We start from the raw sequence: 14,827 nt of genomic DNA on the forward strand, positions 1-14,827 counted from the left end.
TTCCTAATGTTTAGGTGGAATCTTCTTTCTTGTAGTTTGAATCCATTGCCCCGTGTCCGCTTCTCTGGAGCAGCAGAAAACAGAGTGCGGTTCCTGACAGGTGAGTGTCCTTTGGGATGGTGGCGGCTGGGAGCCCGGGGGGTTTCTCTGGACGCAGGAACCCCTGGTACCCACGTCAAAGGCAACTTGCAAAATTCCTGGATGTGATTCTAGCATCGCCTCCCTCTTAAACCAACTTTGGGGTGTCGGTGACTCAGCTGGGGAGGAAATGTCTGTTGGGAAGAGGAGTCGGCACCAATGGAGACTTACTGGTCCAACCAGATTGGGGGAAAGCTTTGCAACCTGTTGGAGAGGTGTGTCCTTGCCAGGATCCCGCCTTGGTCGGGAGCCACTGGTTGGAATCCTTCCTAGTAAGATGCTCTCGGGAAGCCACAGGCAGGTTCCTGAACAGGTGTGCTGGCAACTCCTTCCATTCATCCAAAGGTTTTTGGGGAAGACTGGAATCTCACCTCTGACCACGGGGCTCCAGGTGAGTTTGTGAACTTATCATCAGAACCTGAGGTTCTTTTCATCGTGACTCGAGTCCTGAAATTTCAGAAAGGATCTTTCAGCTCCAGGCTGTTGAGGGCAGCCTCCGACAATTACTTAATAGCTGTTGAGGTTGGGAAGGAACATTAATCACCGGCTCTGCTGAGTATTTCAAGCACAAGGCGAGGGAGAATTACGATTCTGCCTTTCGTGTGCTTTAAGCCCGCGGCGCTGAAAGAAGCAAGTTCACAGTGCAATAGCCTCTTGGGTGTTTACTCAGAAGTAGGTCCTGCTCTTCTTCACGGACCTTACACCCAGGAAGGGGTTGGGTGGGACTGCAGCTTTAGTCCATGCTAGGTGCCTTTAAAAGAGGAGATAGATTCATGGGTGGCACAAGGCTTTACCTATGTCCAAAGAGGAGAGAAAACCCAAGATGTTTTTACTGTTATCATCATCATCATCATCATCATCATCATCTCAGTTAGGGCATCAGTTTAGGATGCGTATTGTGTGCTTGAATGGGACAGTTTGGCTCTATATTTGTACTGAATACATTTTAGACTAAATAATAATAATAATAATAATAATAATAATTAATTATTATTTACTTGTACCCCGCCAATCTGGCTGGGTTTCCCCAGCCACTCTGGGCGGCTTCCAACAAAGATTAAAATACATAAAAATATCACACATTAAAAACTTCCCTGAACAGAGCTGCCTTCAGATGTCTTCTGAATGTAAGGTAGTTGTTTATCTCTTTGAAATGAGATGGGATTTAATTTGGTATCCCTACCCAAGTCTATAAAATTGGGGTGGGGAGACTTGCTGGACATACCAGATTCTAGGATCTATCTTCTTGTTCTGTTTTAGCTACAAAGAAGAATCCTGTACCTTGGAGGAAGGGCAATAACTCAGTGGTAGAGCAATGAGTGACTTTGGAATAAGGCAGATCCCTGTGTTGTTGATTTTGTGCCAGAGACTCAGGAGGTCCACCAACAGAGTTGGAATAGGACCATAGCTGTCAAGTTTCGGATTTGAAAATTAGGGATCAGCAGTCTCACCTATCCTGGGGACAGTCACATGTCAGTGATGGGCGGAGCCAGAAGCAAAAGTGGGCGGAGCAGCAATGTAAACTCCAAGCGGGCTCGGGCTCGGAGCGGAGCAAAGAGGAGGGCAGCCATGTGCTCCGTGCGATGGAGCCCCATCGTCTTCTTGTCTGATCCTATCAAAACAGGACAGGAAGCAGCAGCTGCTCAAAGGCAGCCAGGCTCCGCCCGCCAGCAAACCCTATTGGGCGGCTGAGGGGCTCGGCGGCAACGGATAGGGGCTGATGCAGGGGGAGGAATACACCCCCCTGTAAGCACGGGAAACGGCTCCCACTTGCTTTGAGGGCTGAGGCTTTTCTCTCCAAGTAGGCGAGGTCTTCCCACCCAGTCCCTGGCCAGCAGGGGAGGAGCTGCTTCCATTGAAAACGGGAAATTTAAGGGAAATAAAAAATAAGGGAGAGCAGCGGGAAACTGCTTGAAATAAGGGAGAATCCCGGGGAAAACGGGATACTTGACAGCACTGAATAGGACCCCTGAGGGTCATCTCGTCCAACCCCCTGCAATGTTGAAAAATCCCTGACAGGCAGCCATCCAACCTCTGCTTAAAAACCTCGAAAGAAGGAGAGTCCGCCACTCTCGGCAAATCGATAAGCAGCAAATTGCAATGTCAGAGCAGAGTCGGCCGGGAGGAAAAACGCTTCTTTTCAGCTGACTGGATTGCTGCAAACTTTCCCAGCCTCTCTCTGTTCCATCTGAGGGAGTTTGGATGATTTTTCCCTTTGATCAGCTCAGTTTCCAGTAACGAACCCTGACACAGCCCAAGATTTCGCCACATCCTTTACTAACCAGGAGGTATTTTCTGATTGGTCATTGTCACTTGCACGAACGTAACAGACATACAGTCCGGTAGGTTTTCTGCCACAGCAGCAAAAACTGGGATTCATTGGAGCCTAAGACCTGAGTGCAGCCCAGAGCTGGGGTGGAGACTACCAATTTCTCACAATTTTCTTGCAAAACCATTTTTTTAAGAACTGCTTCTCACACCCACTGAACTCCCATGTTGGTACCTGATGTCATCTCCTTCAACGGAATTCAAACGCCAAATCTGAAATGTCGCCAAATTTCAAATTTCTGCTAAATTTGTTTGCGGCCCTCCACCCCCTGCCCTGCAAAAAAAATTAAGACCAGGAGCTCAGCCTGAACTAACCACAAGTCAAGTAGGAATTATGAGGAGAGTACTTCTGAGAATGTGCAGAACGCTTTGGAGGATGTGTCAGGGCCAGGGCCATAGCTAGTCATCCTGTGACCAGCGAGATTTAGGCTTTGCACAGTGGGGTGAAGCAATGCATACAAATCTGCTTTTTCTGTCTGTGTGTGTTTTACATGACAAACCAATATCTGAGCGGAGAGGCTCCAACCCAGGGTTCAGTTTCCTTGGAATGAAGGCCAACTGAGACTTTAGGATATATGGTTTTATTTGCACATATATACAACCTGAGCAAAAAGGTCCATATAGTTAGAGCTATGGTTTTCCCAGTAGTGGTGTACAGAAGTGAGAGCTGGACCATAAAGAAAGCTGATCGCCGAAGAATTGATGCTTTTGAATTATGGTGCTGGAGGAGACCCATGGACTGCAAGAAGATCAAACCAATCCATTCTGAAGGAAATCAGCCCTGAGTGCTCACTGGAAGGACAGATCCTGAAGCTGAGGCTCCAATACTTTGGCCACCCTCATGAGAAGAGAAGACTCCCTGGAAAAGACCCTGATGTTGGGAAAGATTGAGGGCACAAGGAGAAGAAGAAGAAGAAGAGTTTGGATTTGATATTCCGCTTTATCACTACCCGAAGGCGTCTCAAAGCGGCTCACATTCTCCTTTTCCTTCCTCCCCAACAGCAAACACTCTGTGAGGTGAGTAGGGCTGAGAGACTTCAGAGAAGTGTGACTAGCCCAAGGTCACCCAACAGCTGCATGTGGAGGAGCGGAGACGCGAACCCGGTTCCCCAGATTACGAGTCTACTGCTCTTAACCACTACACCACACTGGCTATCTGGAGACAACAGAGGACAAGATGGTTGGACAGTGTTGTGGAAGCTACCAACATGAGTCTGGCCAAACTGCGGGAGGCAGTGGAAGACAGGAGTGCCTGGCATGCTCTAGTCCATAGGGTCACGAAGAGTCGGACATGACTAAACGACTAAACAACAACAACAACAACAACCTGAGCATAAGACAGAGGGTGTCACAGCATCAACACCACAACAGATCTCTGATTCACGAAAGCTCATACCAAGAACAAACTTAGTCGGTCTCTAAGGTGCTACTCGAAGGAATATTTTTATTTTTTGTTTTGTTTTGTCCAGAGATCTTGTTGAAGCAAGGTGGAACCACATTGATCTACAACACAGCCGGGTCTTCCTTTGGCAAAGGAGAGAAACAGACCCCCAACTGGTTTGGGGTCGACCTAAAGGACACGCAACCTGTTAGGGCTGCAAAGTGTGAGGCTCTCTGGAACTTCAAGTTGCACCCTGCCAAATGATGCTTGCCATGCTGAGAATCGATTGTATCATTAGATAGTAAAATTCATGCTAAATTGCTGTTTTAGGGGTTGTTTTTAAAAGTCTGGAACGGATTAATCCATTTTGCATTACTTTCTATGGGAAAGCGTGCCTGGGTTTTGGAACGCTTTGGTTTTGGAACGGACCTCTGGAACGGATTAAGTTTGAGTGAAAGGTTGTTTTCTGCTGCTCCAGAGAAGCGGACACGGGGCAATGGATTCAAACTACAAGAAAGAAGATTCCACCTAAACATTAGGAAGAACTTCCTGACAGTGAGAGCTGTTCGGCAATGGAATTAGCTGCCAAGGAGTGTGGTGGAGTCTCCTTCTTTGGAGGTCTTTAAGCAGAGGCTTGACAGCTGTCTGTTAGGAATGCTTTGATGGTGTTTCCTGCTTGGCAGGGGGTTGGACTGGATGGCCCTTGTGGTCTCTTCCAACTCTATGATTCTATGAGAACCAAGGTACCACTTTAACACTGGATGCAAGCCGGAGTCGTGTTTTTCAAAAACAGAAGCTAAGTGTCTGAAGGAGGAAGTGAGGAATCTCCCCAAAGGGTCCCCTCTGTGGTTATAGCCTTCCCTGGGAGAGAGGGAGGGCTGCTTCCCCAGACTGGTTGCTAAGTCAGCAGCACGACTGACTCCAGAGCAGAAGGTGTGCAGCTTGAGTCTGAGACCACACTCCTGCCTGCGGACGCAGGCAATTCTTTCCTGAAATGTTTGGCTGGCTTCCCCTGCAGACCTGACACACAGGACTCTGCAGGCCATGGGGATGGGAGGGTCGAACGAGGGCAAGGTCATATCAGCGGTGCAATGATCTGGGGGAAGGGAGGCTCCTTCTCCACAGAGAAAGAGGGTGCTCAGAACCAGCGCAATATATTTGGGTGCCCAAATGACGATACCCCTTCCTGCCGTTCACCAGCCTGGGGCCCGAACCACTGCTGCCCTGAGCGAGCGTCTCTCAGCGGAGCAGCGAGAGCAGAGTTGTTTGCAGCGACAGCAGCGAGAGCAGAGTTGTTTGCAGCAGTGATATTCTGAGCAGCGCCGGTGAATCACAGAAGTGTAGCTTGGGAAGGGACCCCGAGGGTCATCTAGCCCAACCCCCCTTGCAATGCAGGAACCACTGCTGGATTCCATGTGGCACAGGACCTTTCAGACAACGGGTTTCTTGAGCGTTCACCCTGAATTGTTTGCAGGGAGGTTAGACAATGCCAGCTGCTTCACGACCATTTGCTCATGATTTGTTTCAAAGCAAGTGCAATCGTACCCTTTCCAGGGCATTTCGCTTCCACTTTCCTCATAGCAAAAAGTCCAGTCTTTAGGGGACGTGGTCTTGTTGCGCAAGACCTCCCAATCAGCTATACTGTAGTTGCACAACCTGGGGTTGCAGGCATGTGATTGAATCCCACCTGAAGATAGCGACAGTCAGGAAGTGTTTTGTGATTCTGGTATTCAGGAGCCAAGTCTCTGACTTAGATTGAGACAGAACTCTTGCCTAGGGAGAAATGGGATTCTCTCCCACACAAACAATTAAACCTGATGGTGTGCATTTTCACTTGCTAATTGCACAACAGGGCTGTGCATATTTGATGCAATCTCCAGTAATTCTCCAGGCACCCAGAGAACCTGTTTTCATTCTACCCCCCCCCCTTTCTTCTTTCTTTTAAAAAAGCAATTTTTAATCTTTAATGCTACTGAAGAAAGCATGAGTCAAAGTTCGGTCAGTATGCTTTATTTTTGCTGACCAGTGCTGAGGAGTTGGGTGACCTGCAGATCTCTGCATTAACTCCCTTGCCTTTGTTCCTTGCTTAACACCAGCGAATCTCCTCCACCTGACGTGCAACAATTTTTTTAAAAAAACACACACACGCAAATATTGCCTTGCAAAGTGTAAAGCAGCAACATAAAGCAAAGCCATGTTAATGTTGGAAGCCACTCGAAAAAGGCAACCCCAATGTTTATGCGATTGCACGCAGCTCGTCGTATTTCAGAAGAGGGATGGATTGAACCTGGAGCTGAAAGAGGTGGTGCCAGGAAGGCCTCACTGGAGAAAGCATCCCATGTCAGGGGCCACCACTAAGAGGACCCTCTCCCCAGTTGACACACTCCAGCCTCTCTTGGATGAGCAACTCATAAAAGGCCTCTTTCTTGCTATCTTAGGATCTGAGTAAGTTCATGCCTGTTCAAGAGAGGCATTCCATGAGGCACTGAGGTCCTGAGCCATATAATACTTGATAGGTTAAATCCAAAACACTTCCAGCTTAATTAATTAATTAATTATTAATAATAATAATGTATGGTGATGTATGGAAGTGAGAGCTGGACCATAAAGAAGGCTGATCGCCGAAGAATGGATGCTTTTGAATTATGGTGCTGGAGGAGACTCTTGAGAGTCCCATGGACTGCAAGAAGATCAAAACTATCCATTCTGAAGGAAATCGGCCCTGAGTGCTCACTGGAAGGGCAGATCCTGAAGTTGAGGCTCCAATACTTTGGCCACCTCATGAGAAGAGAAGACTCCCTGGAAAAGGCCCTGATGTTGGGAAAGATGGAGGGCACAAGGAGAAGGGGACGACAGAGGATGAGATGGTTGGACAGTGTTCTCGAAGCGACTAACATGAGTTTGGCCAAACTGCGGGAGGCAGTGGAGGATAAGGGTGCCTGGCGTGCTCTGGTCCATGGGGTCACGAAGAGTCGGACACGACTGAACGACTGAACAACAACAACAACAACAATTTATTATTTATACTTTGGGGGTGATTGCCCCCCAAAAGTTCAACAACTTGCCACATCCAATCATCCAGATTTTCACTTCTAGTTTAGGGTTTTATTTTCTTAATTTTGGGTTCAAGAAAATATACATGGAAAAATACGGTATACTCCCCCCCCCCCGGTTGCTCATCAGGAGTTCAGACCACGTCATTGCATATTTGAAGTTAGGATGAATATTATTTTGCCCGAAGGTTCATCTCCGTTACACTTCCTTGTGCTGAACCTGACATGACATTCATTTTTGCCCACAAACGTCGAATACATTGGGCAACCTTCATCTGTGTCAATATAAAAGACAATCGGCCTTTCGTCATCCCGCCGGAGTTCCCTCGATGATAAATGATGTGGTTGGATTTTCTCACAAGAGAGAAAGAGAGAGAGAGTGCTGTACACACTCCGGTGTACAACACCCGGATAAATGATCATCACTTCCTTTCTTACTCTCCGGTGGTGTGACTGGAGATGGGGAACTGTGGGGGCATTCCATGGGGCCCGGATTGACGAATTACTGTCAGTCACTTGCAATATAGGGAAGTCTAGGAATGGCGCGGAAGAATTATAAAGGCTCCAGGCGGGTTGATAAGATCATCAGAGAGTATCCAGCTGTCCCTTTGGAGCTCCAGACTCTTGTAAGTAGCACTTGTTCAAGATTTGCATTCTAGGGTTTCAGGAGGGCTGGTTGGCCAACTGACTGGGTAGCCCACCTGGCTATTTGAGGTGGCAAGACTTCTGAAGGTTTGGTCAAGGGAAGGACTCCCCTATGAAGAAAGGTTGCAGAGTCTGGGACCTTTAACAGAACAGGCAAGGAAGAGGAGACATGATAACAGTCTCTAAAATGATGCATGGCAGGCAGAAAGTGGGCAGAGATAAGTTCTTTTCCCTCTTTCATAACACTGTTGTTGTTCAGTCATTCAGTTGTGTCCGACTCTTCGTGACCCCATGGACCAGAGCACGCCAGGCACGCCTATCCTTCACTGCCTCCCGCAGTTTGGCCAAACTCATGTTAGTCGCTTCAAGAACACTGTCCAACCATCTCATCCTCTGTCGTCCCCTTCTCCTTGTGCCCTCCATCTTTCCCAACACCAGGGTCTTTTCCAGGGAGTCTTCTCTTCTCATGAGGTGGCCAAAGTATTGGAGCCTCAGCTTCAGGACCTGTCCTTCCAGTGAGCACTCAGGGCTGATTTCCTGCAGAATGGATAGTTTTCAACCAGTGTGCTGTGGCACCCTGGGGTGCTTTGACGGATGGTCAAGGGTGCCACGGGCCACACTGGCCTCTATCCCTCTTTCCTTCCCTCCCTCCTCTGATACCCTCTCACATCTCTGCCTCCCAAAGGCTTGCACGACTGTTTGTTGCAGCAGCCCCGGCTACAAGCTCCGCAGGCAAATGTTCCCTCTGGGGCTGGCCAGGGGCTGCTGGTTGCCAGGAGCTGAGGTGGCCTTGAGGTATGCAAGCAAGTGGGTGAGGGAGCCCAGCCCCCCAGCTCCCCAGCCCTTGCTGTTGGGAATGGCTAGACAAGACCCAGGCCCTTGTGGGGCAGTGTGAGGAGGCACCTCTCTTTGGGGCAGAGTGGGCAGCTCAGAGACCGGAGCGGCGGCGGCAGCTGCTCAGAGGACTCCCAAGGAGTGGGGAGAGGAGAGGAGGCTGAGGGAACCCTCCACAAGGGAAAGTGTTTGAGAAAGGGCGAGAGACTGCCGGCTCTGCAGGCAAGGGGTGACGTAACTGGGCTCCTGGGCTTCCGGTTTCCGGAACGGACAGGTATGGCCGAGATTCCACCACTCCCGATCCCCATGGGGAATTCCGAGGCTGTAATGGGAGTATGCAGTCTCCCTAGCCTTCCCAGGAGTGTGGGAAGGGCTGCCTTGCCCGCAGATGCCCTTAAACCTGCTCTGACCCTTTGGGAAAATGAGCAGGGGGGCCAGGGCAGAAAGCACCCATGGGGGTAGGCACTCCTGCGGCCAGCCCGATCGTCCGAGATTCCCAACGCTATGAAATATAAATTAGTGAGAAGCCTTGGGCATGCTTCAAACGAAAGAGGAAAAAGTAATTTGTTTAAAAACTGAGCCACTGACGGATAAGAAGAAGAGAAGATTTTACCACTGTATCGGTATGTGAAGCGGGACGGAAGGGGGGGGGGAAGCCCCGGACTCTGTGATTGTATTTTGCTTTAATATTTTAAATAACGGGCAAATACCCCCCCCCCCAAGACCCAACTTTATTATATATAACAAGTGAGATCTGAAAGACACTGTTTGCTTTGATTTATCTTGCCTGTTGGAACATATCAGAGGCTGTGGAAATATTGGAATGCGAAAACAAAGGACAATAGTTAAGATAAAAAACCTCTGGAGTTTGAAGCATGGGAAGCCTTAAATAAAATTTAAAATAATAATTCGGTTGATTTGGAACCTTTCTTGTTTTATTGATAATTGGATAAATAATTTGGAATGTAATTTGGAATGTTTCATATGATTTTGTTGTATTGGAAACTTTAATAAATATGATTTGGCAAAAAAGAAGAAGACATAACTGGGCTCCTGAGCCCCACAGGGGTGCCTCAAAAGGAATGTCAAGGGAGCCATGGACTCCATAAGGTTGAAAACCTCTGCTCTAGAATTTTTGGATACCCAGTGAAGCTGAATGTTGGAAGATTCAGGGCAGATAAATGGAAGTCCTTTTTCAAGCAGACCTTAGTTGAACTGTGGAACACCCTCCCGCAGGAGGCCCTGATTGCCACCAACCCAGATGGTTTTAAAAGAGGATTAGATGAATTCATGACTACTGGTGGTGGCTCCTAGCCAGGAGGGCTCTGATCTTGTCTCCACGGTTGGAGGCAGCAATGCTTTTGAGTGCCAGTCGCTGGAAACCACAGGGCTCTTGTGCTTGAATCCAGGTTTTTACGGGCATCTGGTCGGCCACTTTTGGAACAGGATGCTGGACTAGATGTGCCAAAGGCCTGATCCAGCAAGCTCTTATGTTCTTATGTCCAGAGAAGCAGCCCATGCAGTCAGAGAGGAACTCCAAGGTCTCCTGTAAGGGGGCAGTAAATGCAAGGCTGCAACTCTAGAATCATATGAAGGCCAGATCTCAAATCTTTGGGGGGTTGACAGTCAAGCACAGTTACTTTATTGCACTAGGAAATTGTCTGTCTTAGTTTCAGGACCGTTGCTACAACGAAAGTGGCTTAGTAGAGCCAATCTTCCTCAAGCTGTGTTCCAAGCTCTTGCCTGATTTTATTTTATTTTTTTAGCTTTGGAAATATGAAGTTTCATTGAACTATAAAGTTGGAAGGGACCTCAAGGGTAATCCAGTCCAACCCCCTTGCAATGCAGGAATCAGGGGCGTAGCGAGCCCCCTAGTGCACGTGCCATGACGTCACGGCGCACGTGCGCAGCATCCTGGATGGTCTGCGCATGCCACCCCTTCCGACCGTGCGGTGGCGGGGCAAGTTTTAAGGCTGCAGCGCGCGAACAGCAGCACAGACGCTGTGCTGCTGTTCGCGCGCTGCAGCCTTAAAACTTGCCATACGCCGGTGGCAACGATCATGAGGGAGTGTCACCCCCGCCAGAGCAATAAACTAGATGGACCTCGGCTTGGTTCTGCAAGCAAACTCCAGAAGGAGAAATGCTTTTGCAAACAGGGCATTCAGACTGGAAAGTGGGTCGTTGGCAACATTGCTTTTTTAAAACCAGAAAGGGTAAATATGGATTAAATGGAGTTACCAGCTGGCATTCTGATGCTGACAGTGTTGTGCGGATACTGTTAAAAAAAAAACCAACAACACAAATGTTGCATACTCAGTTGGAACAAGAGGCAGAGGCTGTGTAGGTTCCAAAAGTCCTTTATTATTGAAAACAGAACTAGACTTCAAGAACAGCCATGTTGCCTGTGAGCCTGCCCGAGCCAGACTGGCTAGCTGCTGCTAAACTCTGTTAGTTAACTTGTTTCCCATAGGAGTGTTCACCCACCAAGCTCGTCTGTAATTGGCTAGGTCGCGCCAGGAGGCGGACCCTGTAAGGTGGTTGAACAGCTCCTATTGGTTCCCATACACAACACCCCTCCCCCCAAATTCCAAACATTATGAACAAATAAAATCTTTAAGGTGTGTTGGACGTTTACGTTCTCTTTGGGACCGTCGCAGTTCCGGAGTCTGCACCTGCGACTGAGGAACATCTCCAAGTCCCTGTTTGCTGATTGGTGCCATCAACCGAGGCGGCTCTGCAGGTGTTGCCGGTTGCGGGGCTGCTGTGGGCACCGGCCCAGGATCGCACTGTTGAGGTGTCTCGGTTGGCGGCACACCCTCCGTTTCCCCACTTGTCCCAGTTGCCAAGTCACCAGCTGCGTCTGTTGCACTACCCTGTGGTTCCGCTGGCCGTACTGGGTCGGGAGATGACCGGGGTCTGATCTGGTCGAGGTGTCTTTTCCAAACCAGTCCACCCTCCAGCCTCACCTCATAGGAAACCGGCCCTGTACAACGCTCAATGGTGCCTGGTACCCAACCTGGTCCAAACCCATAGTTCCGAACATATACAGGATCCCCTGGGGCAAATCCCTTAGGTGCTTTCCGCTCCACGGTGTGTGGTCGCTGCTCTAAGGCCCTGTCGGGATGTATGCGATCCAGGAGAGTAGTGAGCCTCCTTCCCATAAGCAACTCAGCTGGGCTATGGCCAGTGGTTGCACTTGGGGTGACGTGTTGAGCCAACAAAAACTCTGATAAACGGAGGGACCAGTCTCCCTGTATTATACGCCTGAGCGCATCTTTAGTTGTGCGAACCATACGTTCTGCTTGGCCATTGGTGGCTGGATGAAAGGGAGCTGACCTGATGTGGCGGATTCCATTCTTAGACACAAACTCTTGGAATTCCGCTGAAGTGAAAGCTGTTCCATTGTCACTCACCAGGGTGTCAGGCAAGCCGTGTGTGGCAAATAACTTCCTGAGTGAGTTTATAGTCGCCCTACTGGACATGGTGGAGGTCGGTGTCACCTCGAGCCACTTGGAATGGGAATCCACCACGATGAGGAACAGTTGGCCCTGGAAGGGCCCTGCATAATCTATGTGCACCCTGGACCATGGGGACCGTGTGGATTCCCAGGACTGAACTGGTGCCTTGGGGGGATCCGGCCGCGACACTTGGCAGGGTTCACAATGTTTAACCCACCCTTCAATCTCGGCATCTATGCCCGGCCACCAGACGTAACTCCGGGCCAGTGCCTTCATCCGGACTATTCCCGGATGGGACACGTGCAAACCTTCTAAGACCTTTCTCCTAAGTGAGGGGGGAACTATGACTCGGCTACCCCACAGTATACACCCCCTGTGTGACGACAACTCGTCTTTGCGAGCTGTGAAGCTTGAGAATTCCGGTCCTGGCTTTTCAGGCCAACCCCTCCCCACCCACTCTGCAACACGAGCCAACAACCTGTCTTTCGCTGTTGCAGCAGCCACGTCTTTCACATGTAGGGGTTGGTCAGGTAAGTCCTCCAGTTGCATTATCTGGTGAGCCGGAGCAGGATCTGGACCATTCTCGGGCAGCGGTAAGCGGCTGAGAGCATCAGCGTGCCCCATGGCTTTTCCGGGTCGGTGCTCTAAGGAATATTGATAGCCGGCCAAGAAAATGGACCAACGCAGAACCCGAGGGGAGAGCGTCTGAGGCGTCTGGCGATCGGGGGCAAGGAGTCCCAAGAGAGGCTTATGGTCTGTCACGATAGTGAAGGGCCGGCCATAAAGGAAGTCATGAAATTTTTTTACTCCTTTAACCACTGCCAGACCCTCCTTATCAATCTGGGAGTAATTGCGTTCTGCTGGTGTGAGGGTTTGGGAGAAGTACGCCACTGGGACTTCTCTTCCGTCCGATAGTTGGTGGCCCAGAACCGCGCCCACCCCGTACGGGGAAGCGTCGCACGCCAACACAACTGGGAGATTTTCATCAAAATGCATCAACACCGAATTAGAGATAAGCAATTCTTTGACCCCTTGGAAGGATTTTGCCTGTCGTGGGCCCCACACCCAACATGCTTTTTTGTCCAAAAGCCTGTGCAAGGGCTCGGCCACTGCCGCCTTGTGTGGCAGGAACGCATGGTAGAAATTGAGGAGTCCCAAAAAAGCTTGCAATTCTGCCTTGTTCTTAGGGGCGGGGGCATCACAAATGGCACGCACCTTGTCCTCGGTTGGATGGAGGCCGTCTGCATCCACTCGGAACCCCAAGAAGTCCACGCTGTTCACTCCCAATAGGCACTTTTTCTGTTTGACCTTAAGTCCTGCCGCCTGGAAGCGTTGTAGCACTGTCCTTAAGCTAGCGGCGAAGTCCTCCCTCGACGGCGCAGCGATCAACACATCGTCGAAGAACGGCGTGACTCCAGGGATGCCTTTAAGAAGATGGTCCATTAGACTCTGGAATACTCCTGGAGCCACGCTGATTCCAAACTGCAGACGTTTAACTCTGAAGGCGCCCTTATGGGTAACTATTGTTTGGGCGTCAGCTGTGGCCTCATCCACGGGTAGCTGCTGGTACGCTTGTGCCAAGTCCAGTTTTCCGAAGACCTTGGCCCCAGCCAGGTTGGCCAATACATGGCTCACTATTGGAACCGGGTAAGCATGGTCCTGCAGGGCCCGGTTCAGGGTGCACTTGTAGTCACCACAAATGCGGACTGAGCCATCAGGTTTAACCGGGGTGACAATTGGAGTTTCCCATGAGCCCGATGTAACCGGCTCTAAAACTCCCTGTGCCACTAAACGGTCCAGTTCCTCCTCAATTTTGGGTTTGAGCGCAAACGGAACTCTACGAGCCTTGACCCTAATGGGTTGCACCATGGGATTGATCTGTAGGGAGATCGGGGGTCCCTTGTAAAGGCCCAAGGTTCCGTCAAAAACTGATGGAAACTCCTGGCAGATTGACTCAAATCCTGTCCCAGGTGAAATTTGATTTAGTCCTGACACGCTTAAGCCTAACGGGCCAAACCACGCCAAACCCAAAAGGCTGGTAAAGGGCCCCTTAGTTATGATGAGGTCCAATTTCTTAATGTGATTCTTAAACTGAACCTTGAAAGTGCCCATACCCCTTAGCTGAATTATATTTCTCTGGAAGTCTCGTAACACCACAGTGGCTGGTCGGAGAGGTGGGGGCCGTTTGGGAAAAAGCTCTCTAAATGTCTTGTCCGATATTATGGAATACGATGAGCCGGTATCCAGCTCCATATTGCACGGCTTTCCCTCGATTCTAACTTGCACCCTAAGCTTATTAGATCCCAGGGATGGAAACTGATATACCCTGTCTGAAGAGATTGACTGCAACTCCACCTCTTCGAGGGCCTCGTGCACGCGTTGTCTGGGTCGTATTCCTGCGTTCTTGGAACGGCAGACACGCATGATGTGCCCGGCTTTGCCACAGCCTCGACACGTGACGTCACGGAACCTGCATGTCTTACGATCATGGTTCTCTCCACAACTGGCACAGGTGCTGTGTGGGTTGGACTGATGCTGGTTCGACTTGCGCGCAGCTTGGGAGCGGCGGTTGCGGTCGGGTTGGCCTGGGGTTCGATGGACATCCTCGGGGGAATCGCCAGAAGATGAACGGTCTCGCTGAACACGATGGGTCCCCCCTTCTGCTCGGGAAATTGGGGCCCTTCCGTGGGCATTATCCTTCTCGAAAGCCATGGCCATGTTCATGGCTGTGGCCATCGTGATGTCATCTTTCGCCAGCAGCTTGCGGCGGAGATGGCTGTCTCGCACGCCAACGATGAACCTTTCCAACAGACGCTCCTCCAGGTTAGTGAATTGACAATACATCGCAATTTCCCTGAGAGCAGCAATATACTCATTTACTGACTCATGCGCTTGTTGCTCTCTGTGGGCAAAATCGTAACGGCGGTGGTTCTTTGACGGCTGGGGTGCAAGGTGCCCTGTCATTGCCTTTGTTAGCTCATCGAAAGAGC

General features: G+C 50.0%; 1 protein-coding gene across 1 annotated transcript in view; it reads left to right on the forward strand.

The window, feature by feature from the left end:
• The first annotated feature begins 428 nt into the window (after positions 1-428).
• The window catches only part of LOC117047828 (bactericidal permeability-increasing protein-like), a 41,691-nt gene continuing 27,292 nt past the window's right edge, over positions 429-14,827 (forward strand). The window contains exon 1 of the mRNA XM_033151053.1: positions 429-529. The gene's annotated coding sequence lies outside the window, so the exon portion shown is untranslated. The remainder of the gene's footprint in view (positions 530-14,827) is intronic.

Source organism: Lacerta agilis, chromosome 6 (assembly GCF_009819535.1).
Source record: "Lacerta agilis isolate rLacAgi1 chromosome 6, rLacAgi1.pri, whole genome shotgun sequence".
Classification (NCBI taxonomy): domain Eukaryota; kingdom Metazoa; phylum Chordata; class Lepidosauria; order Squamata; family Lacertidae; genus Lacerta; species Lacerta agilis.